Source organism: Meles meles, chromosome 3 (assembly GCF_922984935.1).
Source record: "Meles meles chromosome 3, mMelMel3.1 paternal haplotype, whole genome shotgun sequence".
In the NCBI taxonomy this organism is placed as follows: Eukaryota; Metazoa; Chordata; class Mammalia; order Carnivora; family Mustelidae; genus Meles; species Meles meles.
The window spans coordinates 48,785,216-48,811,179 of NC_060068.1; the positions used below are offsets into that span (position 1 = coordinate 48,785,216).

A 25,964-nucleotide genomic window follows, 5' to 3' on the forward strand; every position below is an offset into this window, starting at 1 on the left:
CATAACAACTTTTGGGGTGCCTGCGTGGCTCCGTGGGTTAAGCCTCACCTTCAACTCAGGTCATGATCTCAAGGTCCTGGGATTGAGCTCCGCATGGGGCTCTCTGCTCAACAGGGAGCCTGCTTCCCCCATCCCCTCTGCCTGCCTCTCTGTCGACTTGTGATCTCTCTCACTGTCAAATAAATAAGAAAAATCTTAAAAAAACAACAACAGGGGCGCCTGGGTGGCTCAGTGGGTTAAAGCCTCTGCCTTCGGCTCAGGTCATGATCCCAAGGTCCTGGGATCGAGCCCCGCATCAGGCTTTCTGCTCAGCAGGGAGCCTGCTTCCCTTCCTCTCTCTCTGGCTGCCTCTCTGCCAATCTGTGATCTCTGTCTGTCAAATAAACAAATAAAAAAAAAAAAAATTGCTGATCCTCTCATTTAAAAAAAAAAAAAAAACAAAAAACAACAACAAAACCCCAAAAGCATAACAACTTTTAAATAAGTAGGATACAACCATGCATGTTGTGTAGGTCACTACATCTCATATGCTCCAGCCTGTTATATTAAAATAAAAGAACTATATGAGGATAAAAAATGTCATTGAAAAGATATGCAAAAATATAGTCACTGCCTCTAGAAATAAAAGGTTTGAGGTCTGTTGAGAAGCAGCCTTCCTTTTTATTGATTACTCTTTAGTAGCTTGAAGATCAAAGCAAAAAGTTGGTTCTTTGAAAAGGCTAAATATGATTACACAGAGAGAAGAGACCAAAGAACTTGAACAAAATGTGGGGGGTGGGGAGGCTGATTTAAAAAGAAATAGAAAATCTTAATAATTCTATAACTGTTGGAAAATTAGAACATAGTTAAATATTTTCTCCCTTCTCCCAATACACAAAAACACATACATTTAAGAAACAAATCATTCCGGTCTTAAAAAACTTTCCCTAGAATTAAATAGGAAATTATTAGAATAGAATTAAATAGAATAGAATTAAATAGGAAATACTCCCTAATGCATTCAAAGAGGCCAATGTAATCAAGATATGAAAGTTAAAGGTAGTGTGAAAATAATTAAGGGCTAATATTATCATGAATGTTGCCATAAAAATCATGAACGAAGTATCAGGAAACAGCATATATTAGTATACAGTAAAAAAACTACAGTAGAAGCAGGCTGGGTTTATTCTATGAATGCAAGGATAGTTTAACATTAGATCATTTATGTGTCATTCACTACATTAAAATACTAAAGAAAAGGGGTGCCTGGGTGGCTCAGTTGGTTAAGTGTCCACCTTCGGCTCAGGTCATGATGCTGGGGTCCTGGGATGGAGGCCTGTCTTGGGCTCCCTGCTTAGCAGGGAGTAAGCTTCTCCCTCTCCTTCTGCCCCTCCCCCTGCTTTACACTTGTTCACGTGCACACACTCTATAACAAATAAATAAAATCTTAAAAAAAAAACACTGAAGAAGAAAAATCACATGATCATCTCAATAGACAATGAAAAAACATTTGACAAAAGTCATTAGCTATTCAAGATAAAAATTATATTAAACTGCGAACAAGGAAACTGCCAAAAAGGTAAACATTTTAAATAGTGAAATGTTAGAGACATTTCTTTTTATTTATTTTTTTATTTTTTAAATTTTTTTTAAGATTTTATTTATTTTTGAGAGAGAAAGAGTAAGAGTGAGAGCACACGAGTAGGGGGGAGGGGCAGAGGGAAAAGTGGGCTCTCCACTGAGCAGGGCGCCAGATGGTGAACTCTATCCCAGGACCCTGGGAACATGACCTGACCAGAAGGCAGACATTTAACCAACTGAGCCACCCAGGCATCTGAGACATTCTTTTTACAATCAAGAACAAGATAAGGATGTCTACTAGCAGACTTTTATTCAACACAATCCTGGAAATTCTAATCAGCAGAGTAAATTATTAGAAAGAATGACTAGAAAGGCAGTAACAAAGCAGAAAAATATTTTTTTTTTGTTTTTTAAAGATTTTTATTTATTTGACCCATTAAAAGACACAAGCAGGGGGAAGTGGCGGAGGGAGAGGGAGAGAAGCAGGGTGCTCAAAATGGGACATGATCCTAGGATTATGGGATCATGACCTGAGCTGATGGCAGATGCTTAACTGACTGAGCTACCAAAGCACCCCTGAAAAATCTTAAATATAAAAATTTAACAAGTTTGTCAGTTTAAAAAATCAATATACCAAAAAAAATTTTAATTCTAAGCAGAGCACATCATCTATTTTTAAATCTTTTCTCTTTATTTAGCAACCAATGCAGGTTCTTATCCTGAATTCTACTTCTTTTCCTATTCTCTACTAAGACCCAATAAGTCATGATGTTCAGTTTCTTATCTGCTATATTCTTTGCCTACTCCTTCTTTCTTCCTTACATTCTGTAGATGGCTACTTAATTTGATTAGGCTCCATCCAAGGCCATCCCAAGTGAGGTGAAGCTCCTAGATGGCCATCAAAATTATGTGAAACAGAAGCTGGTTAACATTTTCTGCAAAGGTCAGGTAATAAAAAGGGCTTTTTGGCTCCAGTGATTTCTGTCACAACTACCTTTTTGCTTCTAACACAAAAGCAGCCACAGATAATACATAAATAAATGGGCATGACCAGGAGCATCTGGGTGGCTCAGTTGGTTTGGTGTCCAACTCATAATTTGGGTTCAGGTCATGATCTTGGGGTCCTGGGAATCAAGCCTGGCATTGGGCTCTGCCCTCAGCAGAGAGTCAGCTTGAGATTCTCTCTCCCTCTCCCTCTGCCCCTCTCCTTACTCAAGTACATGCTCTCTCTTTCTCTCAATAAATAAATAAAATCTTAAAAAAAAAAATGGGCATGACCACGTTCCAACAAAACTTAGTTTACAAAAACAGGGGTTTGCTGACCGCTGGCGCAGAGCATAAATTCCCAATTCTGGCTTTTAAACACCCCAAGGTAAGATAATTTCAAAGGCTATTAAAATTTTTCAAGATTAGTATTTCACTTTTAAAGAACAGGAAGTAACCTGCTATGCTGACAGAACAGAGAACTAGGAAGTCTTAGGTCTTTGACTAATTTTCAGCAATCATTTTTAATTTCCATGATTTCTTCATATTTCAGAAATTTGTTGCAAATCTCTATTTGGCTCCCTCTCACTCTATGACATTGTAAGTACATATCTTTAAAATTTTTTTTTACTACCAGTTAAATGGGGTCTTAGGAGAAAGAGGTGATAAATACAAGTGGTTAGTATACTAGCTGGCATCAGAAATTCTATTTTTACATTAAGATCTTTAATTCATATAGAATTTCTATTTTTACATATGGTATGAGTATAGTACTTTAACTTTATTGTCTCTCATATGGATAAGCAATTACACCAGCACTATTTATTAAACAAAACATTTCTTTTCCATTGAACAGAAATGTATTTTTTTTTTGGAAGATTTTATTTATTTATGAGAAAAAGAGAGACATAGAGTAACAGGCTCCCTTGGAGCACAGAGCCTGATGCAGGACTCAATCCCAGGACCCTGGGATCATGACCTGAGCCAAAGGCAAATGCTTAACTGCCTGAGCCACCCAGTGCCCCAGAAATGTATTCTTATGATATGCTATACTCTCATGTATACTTAAAACTGTCACTGTATACATTTAATATTAATTTGAGACAGATTACATTCTATGATACTAAATCTTAGCTGTGTTATAAATAATTCAGGTCCTTCAATCAAATTTTCTAGCTTTTTTCAAGAGAAGGTTCTATGTCTTTTCTTATCAAATTTATTCCTGGGTTTTTAAAATTGTGAATAGTACCACCATTCCATGCCAGATATTGCTAAGTACAGACAAAAGCTACTGATTTTATTTAATACATATTCCTTATGTACCCACCTTTTCAAATTATCCCATGAATTCTAATAGTTTTTCTTGTGAATTTTCTGGGTATAATCATGTAATTTATAATTAAATTATATTTTGTCTTTTATTTCCCAGCATTTATACCTCATTTCTTTTTCTTAATTGTTTGCTGGAAACTTCAAAAATAATGTTGAGTAGTGATCTTATCCCTGATTTTAATAGGAATGGTTTAGTGTTACACCATTTTATAGTCTTACTCAAGATTTCTGTAAATATTTTTTAGGTATTTTCCTTTAAGTTTTGTTTTGGTTTGGTTTTGTTTTTTAAGATTTATTTATTTATTTATTTGACAGAGAGAAATCACAAGGAGGCAGAGAGGCAGGCAGGTGGGGGGGTGGTGGCTATGGAAAGCAGGCTCCCTGAGGAGCAGAGAGCCTGATGCAGGACTTGATCCCAGGACCCTGAGATCACGATCCGAGCCGAAGGCAGAGGCCCAACCCACTGAGCCACCCAGGTGCCCCAAAGCTGTGGGTTTGGTTTTTTTTTTTTTTTTTTGAAGATTTTATTTACTTATTTGGAGAGAGACAGAGAGAGAGCAGGAGGAGGGGGAGGAGGAGAAGGACAAGAGGAAACAGACTCCCCACTGAGCAGGGAGCTGAACTCTGGGATCACACCCAGTTGAAGGCAGAGGCTTACTACCTGCGCCATTCAAGGGCCCCTTCCTTTAAGTTTTTATTAGGAGTAGTTTCTAAATGCTTTTACAACACCTTTTGATATAACATAGAACTATGCAGTTTTTTCTTTTAATTTGTTGCTGTCAATTATAAGATTTTCTCATTTTGACCCATCCTCCTCCGTTCTTGCAATAAACCATACTTGTTCACGTTTTATGATTTTACTAGTTTGTTCATTTTTCACATTTTACATAGAAGTATTTTTCTCTTTATTTCTTGATAATTTATAATTTCAATAGATTTCCTCTTTGGTCTGGGGGTACATGGATGATCCTTCTTATTTTATTTTATTTTTTTTTAATTGGATGATCCTTCTTAATTATTAGGTATATAAGATGACTTTTGAGTCTTTTTTTTATTGCTACTAATTTCTTATTTATTAGACTGATTGGCAACTGCTGTCTACAAAACTGCTATTATCTGGAAAAATTTTAACGTTTGTCTTATAGCCAAGAACATGATTAATTTTCATAAATATCCCACTGGAATTTAAAAAAAGGAAAAAGTGTAAAAAGTTTTATCATTTCAATCCTCTATACATGTGCTTTTCTGTGTATTTGGTATGTGAAACTTAGAAAGCCTACCATTTATTGCATACTTACAATATGCTATGTAGTATAAGTGTCCCACATATATGTCATATATATATATATCTCATTTATTCTTTAAAAGCGTGAGGCAGCGGGATGCCTGGGTGGCTCAGTGGGTTAAAGCCTCTGCCTTTGGCTCAGGTCATGATCCCAGGGTCCTGGGATCAAGCACCGAGTCAGGCTCTCTGCTCAGCAGGGAGCCTGCTTCCCTCTTTCTCTCTCTGCCTGCCTCTCTGCCTGTCAAATAAATAAAATCTTTAAAAAAAAAAAAAGTGTGAGGCAGGTATCACTTACCATTTTAGAGTTAAGGAAGATGGGATTTCAAAATGCTAAATAACTTTCCCAAGAACACGAATCAAATTGCTAAGCCAGAATTCAAACTCCTACATGTTTCTAATGCTCCTGCTTTTAAAGACCATATAACATAACAGTACCGTTATGCGGCTTTCATGACCTGTTATACCTGATAAGAGTCTACCTTCCAAACTTAATTTCTATTAGGTCTCAATATAAAGTCCCTCCTCAAGTCCCTCATCACTATTCCCTACAGACTATTTTGTACTTTTTTTCACAAATCATCTTTTTGAATACCCCATCCTTTCCCCCTCTGCTTTGCTAATGTATCTCCATCCTTTAAGGCCCAGTTCTGTTGACTTACATAAAACTTTTCTGTCCCCTCCAGCCAATAATGACCCTTCCTGCTGACTATACAGTAAATACTACAAAACTTGGCTTACCTATTCTCTAATTATTCCATTTTACTTTAGTGAGTTTTGTTTCTCCATCTTTAAGACAAGGTTTATTATTGAATTCTTAGCTTTTGTAATTCCCAAAATGCTTTATTCTGTGAAAGCCACAAAAAGACAAATACATGCAAGAATAAACTGAAGCACTGCTTTATCAGCCACAGGGAGCAAAGGAGAGAAAATGAGGGTACAAATTCAAAGAACATCTAAGATGACTTTCCCATTAAAATAGTAAGATGATGGATTTCTCTCTGTGGCTATACAATTCAAATCAGTAAACATTTGAGAACTTACTATTCACAAGACATCATATGCGTATTATAAGGAGACTCTAGCATGAATTGTGTTCCCCAAAAAGGTATGTTGAGTCACGGGTAGCTAGTATCTCTGAAAAGTGACCTTATTTGCGGACAGGAGCTTTATACATGTAATCAAGTTAAGATAAGGTCCTACTGGATTAGGGTGGGCCCTAAATCCAATGACTGGTATCCTTAAAGGAAGGCTATGTAAAGAAATGGACACAGAGACCAAGGGAAAACACCACGTGACAATGGAGACAAAGACCGGACTGTGAGAGCTGCAAGCAAAGAAATGTCAAATACTGCCAGCAACCACCAAGAGCTCGGGAGAGAGGCATGGAACAGATTCTCCCTCAGTGTTTCCAGAAGGAACCAACCTTAAGGATATCTTGATTTTGGGCTTTTGGCCTCCAGAACGTTTAGCCTCCAGAACTAGATTTCCATAGCTTTAAGCCACCAAGCACTCTATCACGAGAGCCTTACAAGACTAGGGGGAAAGATAAGTTGACACATTCCTTATTCTGAAGTATCTTATTATCTAGCAAAGGAGTAATATTCCAGTAGCAAGAGTACATTGGGTCAGTATACAAATATATCAGATGTTTGTGTCCCACCTAACATTCTCTCGGCTTCCTTTAACTCTAGCTATGGTGCATCAATCAGCTCACTGCAGATGTAAACTAGTGGCACATTAGCTGCACCAAGTATCTTTTGCATTCTGTCCTACAGATACCCCAGTATGGGTCCCCAACATCATGCATGCACAACCTATAAAAGAATGAACATTTGATGGGGCAATCCTTGACTAAAACGAAATGGAAGCTAGTATATCTAATTCTTTCCTATAGTTGGACAATTCCTTGTGGTTCCTCAAAAAGTCCTGACAGATGAAGCCACAGCTGTCCAAAGTGATGACCAACTTGAGGACATATGCTTATGCTGGCTGTCCCTCTTCACTGCTTAATTCCTTCTGGTCCTCTACTCTTGGATCACTTTCCAAAGATAGTATTTCACCCAAAGCCTTGTCGCAAGATTCTGACTTACAGGGGACACAGGCTAAGATACAAATTACCTATAACTCAAAGGCAAATCTGTATTTAAAAACATCTGAGAGAATGCTGTGGGAGTTACAGCTTCCTGAGAAAATTAGAGAAAGCATTAAGAATGTAAAAGCATTTAAGAAGGGACTTGAAAGATGGCATAAATGCTAATAAACATAAATGTGAGGATAGTATTTCAGAAAACAGCAAAATCATAGTTCAGAGTTTGGAAAAATGACATGTGGGGGAATAGATGGCAGTTTAATTTAGCTGAAATTCAGTATAGAGGAATCAGGGAAAATATGGAGGGGTAAGAGCATAAATATGGACTGAAACCATATTGTGGCTAGGTGATTTCGCAATGTGAAGAAGAGGAGGTCTGGATGGAGTAGCTAGAGAAATAGTATGATAACAAGCCTAAAAGGTATAAGGCCATGTTGGTTTAAAGTTTCTCACTTTCTATTATAAACTATCTCAGAAGTAGTTAATATACTGACACAGATTAAGTGATAATAAAACCAAGAATCTAAAATAGCTGATGGAAATATATTTTAATATTCTTCAATGTTCTATTTATTTACCATGTGACATTATATACTATACTTTAAAAAATCTGATAAATGAAAATGTGAATTTACCTAAAAAAGTAACATTATTCGGGGTGCCTGGGTGGCTCAGTGGGTTAGGGTCTCTGCCTTCGGCTCAGGTCGTGATCCCAGGGTCCTAGGATTGAGCCCCACATCAGGCTCTCTGCTCGGCGGGGAGCCTGCTTCCCCCTCTTTCTCTGTCTGCCTCTCTGCCTACTTGTGGTCTCTGTCAAGTAGATAAATAAAATCTTAAAAAAAAAAAGTAACATTATTCACCAAAGTATAACTCAAAAACCAAAACAAAAAACCAAACCAAAACCAAAACTGAAAAACTTCAGCCTAAAAAAAAAAGAACTGTGTATATATACACCTATAGTAGGCAAAGTAATGACCCCATGAAGGTGTCCACATCCTAATCCCTGAAGCCCCTGAATGTGTTACTTTACATGGTTAAAGAGACTTCACAGATATGATTAAGTTAAGGGTCTTAACATGGGGAGATTCTCCTTAATTATATGGCTGGACCTAAGGTAATCACAAGGGCTCTTCTAAGGAGATGGAAGGGTCAGAGTCACAGAAGCATATGTAACAACCGGAAGCAAAGGGTCAGAGAGAGATTTAGTATGCTGCTAGCACTGAAGACCGAGGAAGGGATCACAAGCCAGTACAGGTGGCCTCTAGAAGCTAGAAAAAGGAAACAGGTTCTCCCCTATAGCCTCTGGAGGAAGTGTAGTACTGCTGCTATTTTGATTTCAGGCCACTGAAAACCATTTCAGACTTCTGACCTCTAGGGCTATAAGAAAATAAACTTGTGCTGTGTTAAACCACCAAATTTGTAGTGATTTGTTACAACAGCAATGGGAAAAAATGTCCTATGGTCCAGTGATTCTTTCCTAGGAAAAAATTCCACCGAAACTTCTTACTGGCCATGTAGTGATCTTAAAATATACCCACAATTTCTTTGACTCTATTCCTTCAAAAGGTAGAGCTTAATTTATCTCCTTTCTTGTGGGCTGGACTTAATAATGACTCACTTCTAATAAAGAAAATATGGTAGCAGTGTGGCTTTTGAGACTATGTCATAGATGGCTTCCTTCTTGTTCTTTCTGAGATCGGGGGAAGGAGCCAGCGGCCCTGTCATGAAGATATTCAAGCAGCTCCACGGAGAGGCCTATGGCAAAGCACTGAGGCCTCTTGCCAACAGTCAAGGGAAAGAGACTACATGAGTGAGCCATCTTGGAAGCGGATCCTCCAGTTTAGTCAAGCCTTAGATGACTGCGGCCCTGGCTGACATGTTGACTTCATCAGAGATGCTGAGCCAGACCACACGACTAAGACATTCTTGGATTTCTGCTCCACAGAAACTTTAACATAATAAGTATTTGTTCTTTGAGTCACTAAGACTTCAGGTAATTTGTTATGTGGATTTGCAAGTAGCATAGTCTAAAAAAAGTCAAATAGAAGGTGTATACCTTATCCTTTGTGGTAAAAAGAGGTTTGGAAAAAATCTAGGACCTGCACTAGAGGAACAGACACAGATATCACATAATACTATACAGAAGAGTTAGTACCCAAAACTAGACAGATATAAAGTAAAATACATGGAGCTTAAAAATAATATTGAGTCATAAATGTTCTAAAATTATGTAAATTAAAAAGACTTAGGATGGGACACCTGGGTGGCTCAGTCAGTTGGGCATCTGTCTTTTGATTTCTGTTCAGGTCATGATCGCAGGGTTGTGGGGTCTGCTTGAGATTCTCTCTCTCCCTCCATCCCCCTCAAAAAGAAAAGCCAAATTTGGATACATTCCCCAAAGAAATGAAAGCAGGGACTTATAGAGATTATCTGTACACCCACATTCACAGCAGCATTATTCACAACAGCCAAAGGTGGAAGTGACCCAAGATTCCATGCACAGATGGACAGATAAATGAAATGTGGTATACAATTTCAGAATTAAAAAGGAAGGGTGTTGTGACACATGCTACAACACGGATGAACCCTGAAGACATGCTAAGTGAAATAAGCCAATCACAGAGGGACAAATACTGTATGATTCCCCTTATATGAAGTTCCTAGGAAGTCAAATTTATAGAAAGTGGAAGAAAAATGATGGTTGCCCAGGGTTGTAGACAGGGGAAAATGGGGAGCTAGTGTTTAATGGCTGCAGTTTCAGCTGGGGAGTATGAAAAAGTTCTGAAGATTGATTGTAGTACATTCACAACAATATGAATGTACTTAATGCCACAGAACTATTACATATTCAAAAAAGGTTAAGATGGTATATTTTACATATGTGTATTTTACCACAGTAAAAATCCTCATTAACAGAAAAATAGGCACACAAAATGACGCTAAATATTTCATAAGAACTGATGCATACATTTTTTAAAGATTTTATTTATTTGAGAGAGACACACAGAGATATGGAGAGAAAGCATGAGTGGGGAAAGAGGGAGAAGCAGACTCCTCGCTGAGCAAGGAGCCCAACATGGACCTTGATCCCAGGACAGGACCCTGGGATCATGACCTGAGCTGAAGGCAGACACTTAATTGACTGAGCCACCCAGATGCCCCAGAACTGATTCATATTTAAAAACACATTTGAATGAGTGCCAAAAAAGGGAGTGGGAGTATGGTGTGAGAATAAAGGAGATAAGACTTGCCCTACATGAAGTGATGATGTCATGATTTGATTTACAAAAAACAATCTTCAAGAACGTATCTAATATATAATATGAGAGATGCCACTAATACCAAAAAAAGAGCTGGTATAACATTCCTTCTAGAAGTTGATCCTGCAGAAATCAAGAACCACAGATAACTATGAGCACGAGAAGATCTAGAAATCACTTCATCTAATCTTCTCATTTTACATTCGAGACCTTTCAAGATAATTTGGTTTTCAGAATTATCTGTGATTCTAAGCAGATTTTTACAAAGCACCATGTTTCAGATAGCAAACTACTACATTCCTCTAAATTAGAAGATATTTTATATGATACAAACCTTTAAAGATCCTAGGAGTAGCCAAAGCAATCAGTGTTTGACTAGCAATAACATTTCACTTAGTTCTATTACGTTTCTTAGAGGTAAGTTTCCATGTCTTATTTGACTCTCCAGAACATTTTACAGGTCTGGCATTTAATAAGTACTCAAATACACAGTGAATGTACAGCCTCAGGTACTATACCAAAATGCCCTATCTCATCTTGTGTACTATGTAATGTTTCATTCAGATCGTAATACCAAAAAAGAGAGAAAGAGTGAGAGAGAGAAATAAAGGGAAAAAAAGGAGAGAGGGAAGGTCAAAATTAAGAAATTAAGGAGAACATTTAATATAAAAAGGCTAGCTAAATTATGTGTAATTAATGACAGCAAAAAACAGAGAAAAATGGTTAGACAAAAATCCACAAAGCATCAATAAATAGCTTTCAGTTCATAGGCACACTCATGAATATTTAACTTCTGAATTCCTTAATAGTTCAATTTCCAAAACCATAAAAGCCAATAGTTCAATCTTCTATTAGGTATTTCATACCACAAGGGGAAAGAAATCAACTTTTCTTATTTTAGTTATTTCTTAGTTAATTCCAGAAAATACCCCAATCTAGGGTTATTCTATTTAGAAGTGTGCATATAATTAATAAGATGATCTTTAAAAAAGTATGTTATAAATATCACTATGAAAACGGCTGTCTCTCCAATTGCTTGCTATCGGGTATTTTACAAAGCATTCTTATATCACGGTTAAAAATTCAATACCAAGTAAGATTTATTTTTCATTTAATTAATAATTTGTTGATGACTTATATTGCTTTTCAAATAATTTCTATTATATGCTATTTTGTACATTATGTAATGAGATATATTATGAAATAGTTTTATAGACCTATGTTCTTCACATCCTTATGCGATACATGACCTTGGATAAAGTCACAACATAATAATACTCTTAACATTTAAAATGAAAATAATGCTACACTTAGCTATTTAGACAGTAAAAGAAGATAATCATAAACTCTCAAAGACTATCCTAACTTGAGGTTCAAAGAACTAAATGGTATTAGGTATTAAACTTCATTTGCAATTTTAATGTGACACCTTTAATTCTAGCTACAGTTTCTATCAGATTTTAAAAAGAGATCTTAAGGACTATTAACCCTGATATCCATGATCAAGTAATTCTTAAAGCAGAAATAATTGTTTAAAGAATAAAATTATCAGTGGAAACACTATATAGCCTAATTTATTCAAGATCAATTCCTTATTATGTTGAAAAAAATTACTGAAACAAAATTCCAGGTTCTCTAAAGACTTTCCACTATATAAGCACAATTTAAGAGACACTGTCACTGATCCTGGAGGGCTTTACAAAGCCACTGTCATCCTGTTCAGGAAGTAGGGAAGTGTGGCAGGCTGGCTACCATAATAAGCGTAAATATAAAGTATTTAAAACCATGTTTAATCTAAAAACATATGTTTTTAGACATTTAAGAAAAAGAAAAAAATACAATGAAAACGCTGTATCAAGAGTATATCTTATGAGTATTTACTAAACAGAAATGTATCTAAAAAAGGAAACCTTGGTGCTTTAATTTAAAATATTTGCCTTTAGAGTTTATTCAATAATATCTAAAGTAACTAAAGAACAATATAAAATTACTTGATATAGATCTTAAATATTAAGCCTACGAAAAATCTGTCGCTATAATTTTTAATTTTTCATAAAGTAATTCATATTATGGTGATTTACTCCTGAATAACCTAATAGATGGCATAAAGCTACACTAACAAAGGAAAAGAGCCACACTGCTTCATACATAATTTATTAACATTTCCTATAGGATTTATGTTAAAGCAAAGAATTTTAACATCCCTTTAGTGATGCAGAATCAAAGTGTCCCATACATTTCACTGTCAAAACACTTCAGCCTGGTATTTTTCCTACTTTAAAAAATTAAATGTTTTTTTTTTTTCTCCTATTAGGTTGCAGTTATATACCATGGCTTCTTGTAAATGGAATTCTACCACCAGCATTGCTGCAAGGTTTCTTATTCCTCTGCAGTTGTCTTTTCAGCCTCACAGAGGGAGAAGAGCACTGCTGCAGTCATCTACAAAAAGCCACTACCATTTCGACTTGTAACTAACAAAGACGCTGGTAAAATTTTTTTGCCACCCTATTCAGAGACAGTTCATTTAGATGTGTTGCAAAAGCAGGCACTTTTGGTAACCAAAATTTCTCCAATCAACCAAAACCACCACTCAAGCTCTGCAGTACCTGCCTCCTCCTCCTCCTCCTCTCCCAAGAAGCCCTGTCCACTAGGTTCACATAAGACATCAGCAGCAGCTTTGTATCCTCTCTTGGCTACCAATGCATATGTCCTTGTGGCCAGGGAGGAAAAAAAGCCTTTCAATGGGCTACAGCTTTTGCTCCTCGCCATGAATATGCTCCATTCTTTGTTGTCCTCTACCCGTTTCCTTAGATACTGTTATTGCACTCTGTCAACAGGCATTATAAAAACAAAACCTCCTTCTAGCTTCAAAAACAGCTTTCTCACCAGACTCCCCTTAACACTCCTAACCCTCCCCCCTTCTTCCTCTTCTGTCAAAAACCCTGGATCAGAAGCACAGGAAATCCATCTCCTGTGCTGCATTAGGCGGGGAGGGGGGAGACGCCCCTGCCTCCTGGCTTGGCTTGTGGCAACAGACCCTGTGCCAAGGAAAGGCCACCGGTTTCAGACTGTGCGAGGGAATATCGCCTCCCACCCCGCCGCCTCCCCGCAGCAAGCCGGGCCATCGTGGCTCCAGCACCTACCCCATTTCCGAGCCCAGCAGCACCTCCATTCCGTCTCCAGTGACACCCAGGCGGGCTGCGCCAATACAGCCACATGTCAGTCACGTGTGCCTGCGTCCAGCCAATCGGCGGGTCCCCGACGGGAATGGGGAGCGCCCTGGTCCGCATCCAGCGGATTACACAGCTGCTTCACGCTCGGCTTCCCGACCCGCACTCCGCAATAGAGCACCAAGCCCCGCCCCACCGCACAGCAACCCAACCCCAGCCCGCATCTACTGCTGGTGGGTGCGCCCTCACTGCCCGGGTCCCCAGGCAACCCACAGAAGCCAAGGAAGCTGACTAGTATAATAGGGTGGGGTGGGGGAGGTCTACAGGGCAGAAAGCTTAGCATGAGATGCTGGAGGTCGGTGGGTGACTAATAAATTATATCTCATTTGTTGAGATTAACATGTTTGCAGCACAGAGAGAAAAAAAATTCTAGTAAATGCATTATAACAAATAAATTTACATTACAAGTCACTGATTTGTTGGGTAAATCATTTGAACTATGTTTGAATAAATACAGTCACCACAAAAGCATACAGTGGCTAAGATCAGAATCATAAAGTCACACAGTTTGTTCCTACGACTTAGTAGTTGTGTAGACTTTAGTCACTTAAAGGCTCAGTGCTTCAATTTCCTCTACAAAATGGGAGATATATGGAATAAAGGCGTTAATATAAATGATGCAGTATTCAGAGCAGTCCCTGACACAGTTAAGTGTTGTCAGCTACTACCAAATTGAAACTTCTTAGTGCAAATCCTACATTTCATTTAAATCAAACCAAGTGAAGCTTAAATTACTAATATTTGTTAGTTGGAAGGGAAAATTCAAACTGCCAAGAATTTAAAGTAGATTTCAATTTTGGTTTAAATGGGGGAAGAGCAGTGTGTCCATGATCTATTTCAAATTTAAAAGGATATTTAACTTCAGGTTTTTAAAGGAAATGTTATTTATGATAACTTTTCTCATTTTTTAAAAATTAATAGCATGAAAAGAAGCAAGCTATTAAACGGCCTATTTGGAGTAATTCCAATTTATTTAAAAATGTATGAATTAGTAATAGACATGGCAAAATGCTCATAGATGTACATAACTGGTGCTCAGTGGTCATCCTTGGAAATTGGGATTTCAAATTTTCTCTTTTACCTTTGTGCTTCTTAATAGTTTTTCTTTGTGTCTATCTTATAATGCCTGATTGTAGATCTTGATATCCTGCTATCGTATATATCCTGCTATCCAAGTATTTGCTGAACACATGAGCAAACACTGACCACATATTACTAGTAATTAGAAAAAATTATATATTAAAAGTTTAAATATATTTAGAAATAATTTCCCTCATATTTGAAAGAAAGGAAATGTGAATCAGTTTGACCCTATCTCAAATAGCCCTTTCGTCAGGATGACTTAGTTTTACAAAAGGCTTTCAAGAGTCTCTAACTGAAAGTGCATGATTCAATGAACAAGACTTAATTATTTATATTGCCACTGACCATTTGTGACAAATTCAGAATAGATAATTCCTCATAAGGCCTAAACTTCTGGAAAGAAAAAGTACCCTTCAAAACAAAGAATATACTTTAGAAGCTCCTAAAAATAACTTCTTAGTATCCTAAGAAACAATTCTATTACTCTTGACTCAGACTATGATTCAAGCTGTTATTTAGTAAACCAGTTTGTAGCTAAAATATGTCTAAATTTTTACTGTTATGTATTGCTCAAGTCAATCAGTGATTCAAATGACAAAATTTTACAGAAAACTCTGACCATTACATGTCTATTAATCATAATTCAAATCTAAAAGGAAGCCAATCTAAAAACTTCACATTTACACTCATGCCAACTGAATTATTCAGTAAGCTTTTCTCTTTAAGTATTCCACAAAAGTTTGATTTGAATTTTATTTTTTTAAGATTTTATTTATTTTTAAGAGAGAGAAAGAAAGCAAGCACAAGCAGGGGGAGTGGCAGGCAGAGGGAGAAGCAAGCCCCCCAATGAGCAGATGAGCAAGGAGCCAGATGTGGGACTCAATCCCAGGATCCTTGGAATATGACCCGAGTGGAAGACAGATGCTTAACCGTCTGTGACAGCCAGATGCCCCTGATTTGAATTTTATTTTTAAAATGTATTTAGCTATTTTAAAAACAATCAGTTAAAAACATATACAATCAAAAGGTATTGGGCCAAGTCTGAACACAATGAAGGTCAGTAAAACATTAATTGGTACTCCAAGTTTGTTCGTATGTATCTCAGAATACAGCTCCTGCCATCCCTATTTAAATAAAAATGTTAGCATTAAGACTACATATATATGTATGCACTAAAAATATTTACTGATTAAAGTGAAATACTACAGAAATAAATGTATGTTAAGGCTATTGCAAGAATGCACTGATAAACATGTCTTTGATTGCAAATATCTATTCATTTATGATCAGATGTGACTGTTGTTAAAAATGTTACAAATATGAACACATGGGTTCATCTTAAATAAAGAAAATCTTCTGCAGCTTAAAAAAAATTAATGACTAAATAAATGAATAGGATTCTTAATGTTTTAAATCTTGCACTCCATTTTAACACAGACATGTTTGGCCTAATTTTAAGACTTGTGATTTCAAAAACTGACAAGAATAATATGGGCAACATTATTAACTAGTATAAAGGAGTGAAAATCTGTGCTCCTTCCTGTTATCTTAATCCACTCTTGTGCTTTATCAATATTTAACTCTTTCTCTTTACTGGAGATCTCAGGTATAGTGAAGTGAAATAGAACAGATTTATGCCTATGCAGATATCAACACAAGTTTTTTTTTTCCTTTTAAAAATAATAACTATGTATTGAAAAAAGCACACACTAGTGTAAATCTAAGTTCTCCAGGTGCTAAGTAATCAGATAAAGCTCAGATTCATTTAGAAATCTCAGGTCTTTAGATTTATACTGGTTTATAGTAAAATGAAAAAGCATAAGAGAATAAAATGAGGGTGCCTGGGTGGCTCAGTGGGTTAGGCCTCTGCTTCGGCTCAGGTCATGATCCCAGAGTCCTGGGATCCGGGCCTGCATGCGGCCTGCTTCCCGGGCTCTCTCTGCCTACCTCTCTGCTTACTTGTGATCTCTCTCTGTCAAATAAATAAATAAAATCTTTAAAAAAAGAGAGAGAGAAGAGAATAAAATGAGATTTCAAAGGCCTAATAAGTTATGAAGACCAGTTCTCCCATCTTTTCTATATTTTTCACAGGATGTGGGAAGGAGCTGAACTGTTAAAATGGCAATGGAATTTTTAGTGATGTATAAACTAAACGGGAGATAAGAGTAAATCTTCTACTTATCTGTATATTCTGTCACCTCAAGAGAAAAATTTCTCAAAATAAATTTTCCTAGCACCAATATTTAAAGCCGAAGTAGTTTTTCTCCATCTAATCTTTTTCCTTTCTAATCTGCAAATACCAATATAGTTTTTTACACCCAAAGAACATTTCATGGCTTTCCACTGCTAACAGTGGTATTGAAACAGCTTGGACTTTAATCATGGAGTGCCCTGAATGGCACATTAATTAATTAGTCTTTTCTATACTTCCTACACTAAAAGACTTCCTACCTGTATTGTTTCTTATGGCTGCCATAACAAATTACCACAAAGTCCATGGCTTAAAACAACCAAATGTGTTATCTCACACTTTTGCAATTCAGAAGTCCAAAATGGGTCTCACTCTAAACTAAAATCAAGATATCTACAGGGCTGTCCTCCTTTGCTGGAGGCCTGCGGCAGAATCTGTTTTCTTGCCCTTTCCAGCTTTCAGAGACCAAATACATTCCTTGGTTCAAGGCCTCCTTCCTCCATCTTCAAAGCTAGTAAGAATGGATCGAGTACTCAGTTTGTAGCACTCTTGATCTTGCTGCTGTCATTTCTTTCTTTGGCTCGTATTCTACTTCTCTCTTACATTTTTAAAGACTCACTTCAAGGACTCTTACACTGGTCCACCTCAACAATCCAGGACAATCTCCCTATTTTCTGGTTACCTCTTTAGTGACTTTATTCCACCTGCAAACTTAATTCCCCTTTGTTATATAATTTAACATATTTACAAATTCTGGGGATTAAGAGGTGGACATCTTTAGGGATCCATTATTCTGTCTACCACACTACAGCTTAATCTTTAACTATTTCAGAACTTGCATCCTAATAATAGTCCAATCAAACTAAATACTGTCACCTTAAATGTAGGACTTTTGCCTTTATTCTAATCTGATACAGTAGAAGGTTCCAGTATATAGAGATTGAAGACTAAGGCTCAAAGTTCTGAATCTTTCATTTTGTAGCTCTACGACTTTGGATAAGTCATTTAACTATTCTAAAGTTTGGCTACTTTTTCATCTGTAAAATGAAGAATAACTGTTTGGCTTATTATATAGAGCTGTTCAAGGATCAAATGTGTAATTCTGAACAAATTTTATAAACTATAAAATACTTTAAAGTAAAGGATTATTATTGTTCTATGGTCCAAATCAAAGTTCAGCTTAAATATATATTTCCATGAAGTAATCTACCATCCCATCTAGAATCGGCTCACCTCCTCTTCCTCCATTAATACCATCTCTTTTGTGGCACACATTTTGTACCTTTGTGTGCACATCTCCTTTCCCATTCCTGACTATAACAATCTTGAGGGAAGAATCACACTGGATTTTATCTTGTATGTCTCATGATGTGTACCACAATATTTTGTGCATTATAGGTATTCACTAAATATTAGTATAAGGAATGATTTAAAATTAATCTCCAAAAGGCATCAGTACAGCCATTCTCAGGAATAAAAGCAGAGCAAATGCTGAATAATGAATACTATTGCAAAATATAACTTTCTACAGAGGAAACAGAATACTTTAAATAAAAAACCCTGAGCGCTGCTGGTGAAAAAAATGTGATGTAGCCCTGGGACAAAGTTTCTAAGGTTAGGTGACTACACAGTAGAATCACTTTAGGAGCTGGAAGAATTTAAAACACCATTAAGTCAGAATCTCTAAAAAAAGAGGTCCAGGCATTAGTATGTGCCACCAAGACTGAGAAATAGCAAGCACTACTTTAGCTTTTGCTGCCAAAGTTCCTACTGCATGATGGGAGGGAGGACATTTTTGAAATGTCTTTTAATTTAGAGTGCTATACAGCCCGAGACATCTGCTTACAGGAGAAAAAGTTTTTCTTTTTTTTTTAAGGTGAAATTTAAATTAAAATAGTACTGTGGGTCAATGAGGATACATGAAAATAGGCAGTAGTTTCAAAGGTCCTTAAAATGTTTAAAAAGCTTATACTAAAGTCCAGTTAAAACGAATTATCCTACATAGAATTACACGCATGCACAAAGAGTTATATTCAAAGACACTTAGTATTGTTTACACCACTGAAATGTTAGAAACAACCTCAATGATTGATAACAACTAGGTTAGTTATACTTGTGGTACACTTAAAAAGGATTAAAATTATGTCAGATATACAATTGCATTAAAAAGCATAAATTACTTTGGAATAAATTTAACTGAACAGATGAAAGATCTGTACACTGAAAACTGTAAGACACTGATGAAAGAAATTAAAGAACACAAATACAAAGACATTCCATGATTATAGACTGGAAGGATATTGTTAAAATGTCTATCAACCCAAAGCAATCTATAGATTTATTGAAATCCCCATCAAAATTCTAACAGCATTTTACACAGAAATAGAATAAACAATGCTAATATAATTGTATTAATCCACAAAAGACCCTGAATAGCCAAAGTGATCTTGAAAAAGAACAAAGCTGGAGGCACCACACTTCCTGATTTCAAACAACATTATAAAGCTATAGTAATCAAAACCATATGGTATTGGCATAAAAACAGACACATAGGGGCAGCTGGCTGGCTGTCAGTACAGTATGCAACTCTTGATCTTAGGACAGTGAGTTTGAGACCATGTTGGTATAGAGATTACTTTTTAAAAAATTAAAATAAAAACTTAAAAGATGGGGCACCTGGGTGGCTCAGTGGGTTAGAGAATGTGCCTTCAGCTCAGGTCATGATCTCAGGGTCCTGGGATCTGGCCCTGCATCATCAGGCTCTCTGCTCGACCGGGAACCTGCTTCCTCCGCTCTCTCTGCCTGCCTCTCTGCCTACTTGTGATCTCTGTCTTTCAAATAAATAAAATCTTAAAAAAAAAAACACACCAAAACCTTAAAAGATGATCCTGAGTAGGCCCAATGTAATTAAATGGGTCCTCAAAAGCCTCAAAGCAGTTAATGACTTCCCAATGAAATTCAAATAAATTTCAAATTCCTTACCCTGGTTTATAAAATTGTGTAACTTAGCTCCTGCTCCCATTCCCACTCTTCTCCCCTACATCATCCTCTTGTTGTTCTGTCTTATGCTTTTGTGTGGCCTTTCTTTCAACCTCAAGAACTCTGTTCCCAAATCTTCAAATGACAGATCTTTCAGATCTTAGCATAAGTGTCCTATCTTCAAAGAAATCTTCCATGATTACCTTATCAACATTGGTACTGAACTGAAATTTTCCACCACAGCATGTTGTTTTGTCCTCAAATCATTTAAGATCTGAAAGGTTCTATCCATGTATCCATGTATTTATTTTTCCGTCTCCCTCATTGCTTGCCAAACTGGAATATAAATTCCATGAGCACAGGAACCTAGATTCTTGTGCACTGCTGTTTCTTTCACACCTAGAACAGTATTTGGTGCACAGTACACATTCAATACATACTGTTGAGTGTATTAATGTAGATGATATAAAGATGAGTGGGACATCAATTTAGAATCAAGTAGGGGACCTAAAGCATTTACAACAAAAAAAATTTTTTTTAAGATTTTATTTATTTGACAGAGAGATCACAAGTAGGCAGAAAGACAGGCAGAAAAGTGGGGGGGGGGAGCATGCTCCCCACCGAGCAGAGAGCCCGATGCAGGGCTCGATCCCAGGACCCTGAGATCATGACCTGAGCCAAAGGCAGAGGCTTAACCCACTGAGCCATCCAGGCGCCCCTACAACAAGAGTTTTAATACAAGGCAAAGTGTATCAAAGGACGAGAGATTAGATGATTTCTGGCTAGGTGATCAAGAAAGATTTCAAGCAGAAAATAGCAACAGAACTAGTTTTGAAAGGTGTTTAGGAATTCTTCAGGGCAAAGATTTTTATAACTGTTTATAACTGTTAGGTTAAAAATTTCAGACTTTACTGGCAATAAAAAATATAGGTGTTTCAAATAAATTACGATGCACGATGAGAGGCAAGAGCCACAAAAATTAAGAAGACAGGTTTTTAGTTCTTACTCAAGAGGATAATCAGAAATTTCATATATATATAAAACTACAAACTTATAGCTCGATTTAAAGACCAAAGACTTTTTCAATTGGAAAATATAACGGCAGGGAAAAACATTAAATTTTATAGTCTACAAGAAATTTAATTTTGCTTTTTTGGTATTATTTTAGCAATTTTGACAACACTGTTATTTATTAATTTTATGTTGTTAACAGAACAACAAAAACCACAAAGTCATCTTTAGCAACCATTTTATCCAACTAATACAATACTGAAATATCTGCTTATAAGTGGGGGATATTTTGTTTTCTAAATTTTTTTAAAGATTTATCTATTATTTTAGAGAGAAAGAGAGAGAGAGAGACAGCATGTGTAGGGCTAGGGTTGGGGGTAGGACAGACAGGGAGAGAGAGAATCCCAATCAGACTCCTCACCCAACATAGCCCAACAGGGAGCTCGATCCCACAATCCCGAGATCACTAGCTGAGCTGTAACCCAAGGGTCGGATGCTCAACCGACTGAGAAACCCAGGCACCCCATTTTCTAAATTCTTAGCATGACCTAATCAGGTAAAGTTCCAGGTTTAGGGCATCCAATGTTTTAAACTATCCCCTTGGGAAAAAAAATTCTGATCTATTTTTTAAGACTAATTATTTAAAATAAGACTTCATGTTTTCTCTTTTTTCCCCCCTTAAAAAAGTATGTCTTATTTAATTTTAATTAAATTTATTTAATTTTGTTAACTTGGATCTTTACCAAAAACCAAAAATAACTATAAAATTGCTTCCCCAATATACAACTTAAAATACAAACTGGGTTTATAAACCTAGGTTTATAAATAAAGTAACATTTTGGGGCACCTGGGTGGCTCAGTGGGTTAAAGCCTCTGCCTTTGGTTCAGGTCATGATCCCAGGGTCCTGGGATCGAGCCCTGCATTGGGCTCTCTGCTCAGCGGGCAGCCTGCTTCCCTTCCCCTCTCTCTGCCTGCCTCTGCCTACTTGTGAACTCTCCGTCAAATAAATAAATAAAATCTTAAAAAAAGAAAAAAACCCAGAAAGGTAACATTTTAACACTAACACCTCAGGGGCTTCAGTTACCAAAACAGCACCAAATGTTTATGGTGATCACTGTGAATTCAAGAAAAAGAAGCACACAGAATGAGTTTTTTAAAATAGTCCTTTTCATGAGGTGCCTGCAGTCTTAGTCATTGAAGCACGTGATTTTTGATCTCGGTGTCATGAGTTCAAGCCCCATGTTGGATGCAGAGATTACTTTAAAAAAAAAAAAAAAATCTTTAGGGTGCCTGTGTGGCTCAATCAGTTAAGCATCAGACTCCTGATTTTGGCTCAGGTCATGATCTCAAGGTTGTGAGATTAGCCCTCCAGCAGGCTTTGCACTCAGTGGGGAATCTGCTTGAGCTTCTCTCCCTTTGCCCCTCTCCCTGCTCATGCTTTCTCTCTCAAATAAATAAAAGCTTTTTAAAAAAATAAAATCTCAGGGCACCTGGGTGGTTCAGTCAGTTAAGTGTCTACCTTTGGCTCAGGTCATGATCTCAAGGTCCCAGTATACAGTACCACATCTGATTCTCTGCTCAGTGGCAAGTCTGATTCTGCCTCTCCTGTGATCTCTTGCTCTCTTTCAAATGAATAAATAAAAATCTTTAAAATAAATAAATAAAATAGACTTTCTCCAAGGGAAACATAATTAAAAATTAATATCACTTTAACATTTAAATTATCATAAAATACCTAGATTAGTTGATGGATCATTTATCAATTTGTAACATACACAGTGGACCTTGAAATACATAAGAATCAATAAGGAAAAACCCAATTTTTATTGATGTTAAAAACAAAATTTGGTGTACATAAAAGAATAAATTACAGCCTAATAACGGCACTTATTTCATTTATTACAACCTTAAACCAAATCCTTGAGTCAAGATTTTTATTCTCACACCAATATCCCCAAGTCCTTACCTTAGATAAAGAAATAATCACTTTTCAACACCCTATATACCAACTGCATTTAGTATCACCTAGTTTTAAATCATTTGCTTCCTTGGGGCGCCTGGGTGGCTCAGTGGTTTAAAGCCTCTGCCTTCGGCTCAGGTCATGATCCCAGGTCTGCTCTGTTCTGCAGTGGGCCTGCTTCCTCCTCTCTCTCTGCCTGCCTCTCTGCCTAGTTGTGATTTCTCTCTGTCAAGTAAATAAAATATTTAAAAAAAAAAATCATTTGCTTCCTTTTTGAAAATATTTCTTTCCTCTTGCTGTGTGCTGAATTTTAAACATGTAAGGCCAAATACAGACTATAAAATTATTTTACTTCTGGATACCTGAGGATAAATATTTGCTATTATAGGTTAAATAACCCAAACATATTATTATTAAGTAAAGGGGAAAAAACTGTCCAAGAATTACTGGACTGTGTCAGTCAAGTCAAAAATCTCTGGTCACCTAAACAACCCCCAATAGTACCTAACATACAGATTCATTTTAATATTTAGGATAATGAATCACCTAATAAAAGAACTCAAAATAAATACCAAATGTTACGTTTTAAGAGGAAAGAGAGAAAATGGGCACCTGGGTGGCTCAGTGGGTTAAAGCCTCTGCCTTTGGCTCAGGTCATGATCTCAGGGTCCTGGGATAGAGCCTGCATCAGGCTCTCTGCTCAACAGGTAGCCTGCTTCCTCCTCTCTCTCTCTCTCTGCCTACTGGTGATCTCTGTCAAATAAACAAATAAAAAAATCTAATAAAAAAAAAAAGAGGAAAGAGAGAAAAGAAAACCAGGGCAAATGAATAAATGTAATTCCCTCCTTCAATATGATGTTTTTAAAACTAGAACTTCACATTTACTTTGGAAGTCTTTTTTTTTAAGATTTATTTATTAATTTATTTGACACACAGAGAGAGATCACAAGTAGGCAGAGAGGCAGGCAAAAAGATAGAAGGAAGCAGGCTCCCTGCTGAGCAGAGAGCCTAATGCAGGACTTGATCCCAAACCCTGGGATCATAACCTGAGCTGAAGGCAGAGGCTTAACCCACGGAGCCACCCAGGCACTCACTTTGTTAAGTCTTTTAAAACTTTCTTTGCCAAGTCCTCCAAGATTGGGTAGAATTATTTGAAGTGTCATATAGCTTTTATGGAAGCAAAAAGTAAGATTTCTTAAGAACTGGACCAAATTTCATTTCACATTCCACGACCTCTCTCAGTAGACACCAGCATTAATCAATAAGCATCTTGACCCCAAACCAGTGTGTACCTAATACAATATGGAAAAGGCATTTTCTTTATCATTTCCCGAAGAAGGTCTGCAATTTAATTCAATCAGTTAGATCTGCACAATAAAACACTGCAGACATTCAGAGAAAAGAGATCTTTCTGATATTCACTCTTTTACAAAAAGAATACAAAATTCTTTACAAAAAGTCTCCTATGCGGTGATAAGACATCTTGGCTGGATTTATCAACCATTTATTTTATGCAAACAGCCTACATAAAATATTCTTTGCCTCGAAGCTTCGACAGTTGATTCTCACCCTCTTCCTACAGTCCCTGGACACTTCTTTTGAAACAGTTTTTTGGTTTTTTGTTTTTTTTTTCGTCTAATACTACTCTAGCATTAAGAACACTATCCTGCTTGAAATGTTTTAAAAACTACTCAAGAAACTTAACAGTGGTTTCCTCTGGGGAGTCAAACTGAGTGCTGTTTAATTTTTACTGATTAATTTTTTTTCTTTTAAGTACGCTTTACACTTAACATGGGCCTTGAACTCCAAGATCAAGACTCACATACTCTACCAACTGAGCTGGCCTAGTACCTTCTTTACTGCTTAAATTTTTAAAGTGATCTGTACTACTTCTACATGAACAAACAAAAAAAGCATTAAGCTACACTTAACAACAACAAAAATCCACAATTGTTAGCTTCTATAAAGACCTTTCAAGATTATTATTTTCCACCTTTCATAGCATTCAACTGGTGACAAAATAAAAATTCAAGCTCATCAGCAACATATGTATAAGGCCCTTACGATCTGAGCCCTTCACACCACTCCAGGGCACCCAACTACTCTAGCTATACTCCAATGTTTGTGGAATATGAGTGAACTACCTCTCATATGTCAGGATCCAATTCTGTGAAGCTATCTTTATTCCAAATAATCAGATGCTCTTCCCTCTAAACTCCTGTAGAACTTAATCAATTGTCAACTTAAATTAGATCTATTTCCCCCATTAGACCATGAGCTTCTGAACAACAATCTGTTTTCATTTTCCTAACTATACAAACATTGTCTCAGGTATCTAGCAGAAATCAAATGTGTGTTGAGTGAATGAAATGAATATTCCTTAAAAGTACAAGTGAAAAAATAATAAGCATAGGATAGCTTGCTCATTTTTTAAAAAAATTTCATATATTTATTTGAGAGAGAGAGAGAGAGTGAGCGAGCATGATTGGGATGAGGGGCAAAGGGAGAAGCAGACTCCCCACTCAGCAGACCTGAGTCAAAGGCAGATACTTAAACCAAATGAACCAGGCAGGTGCCCCGGCCTGCTCATTTTTTTTTTTTTTTAAGATTTTATTTATTTATTTGACAGAGAGAGAGAGGAGAGAGGGAATACAAGCAGGCGGAGCGGGAGAGGGAGAAGCAGGCTTCCCGCTGAGCAGGGCGCCTGATGTGGGGCTCGATCCCAGGACTCTGGGATCATGACCGGAGCTGAAGGCAGACGCTTAACGACTGAGCCACCCAGGTGCCCCTGGCCTGCTCATTTTTTATTTATTTCTCCATATTTATGATAATAAGACACCATAAGCTCTAAAAACATTTTGCACTTGCTTATGATTAGGGATAGGCAGCCACTAAAAGTCCCACTTTAAATGCCTTGCAAAGACTTGGGGAAGGAGTGAGAATGGTAAGTGAAGGAGAGAAACTTTCCCCTGGGCAACAAAATATAAGGGTGTTGCTGG

At 36.9% G+C, this 25,964-nt stretch overlaps 1 protein-coding gene across 11 annotated transcripts in view; it reads right to left on the bottom strand.

Moving 5' to 3' along the window:
• Nucleotides 1-25,964, bottom strand: part of APC (APC regulator of WNT signaling pathway) — a 138,175-nt gene that overhangs the window by 89,575 nt on the left and 22,636 nt on the right. Inside the window, exon 1 of one of the 11 annotated variants that reach the window (XM_045999488.1) lies at nt 13,654-13,692. The exons of 9 other annotated variants lie outside the window; for them this stretch is intronic. The gene's annotated coding sequence lies outside the window, so the exon portion shown is untranslated. Of the gene's footprint in view, nt 1-48; nt 69-13,653; nt 13,693-25,964 lie in introns of those variants that run through there. One more of the 11 variants, XM_045999490.1, reaches the window with a different exon arrangement.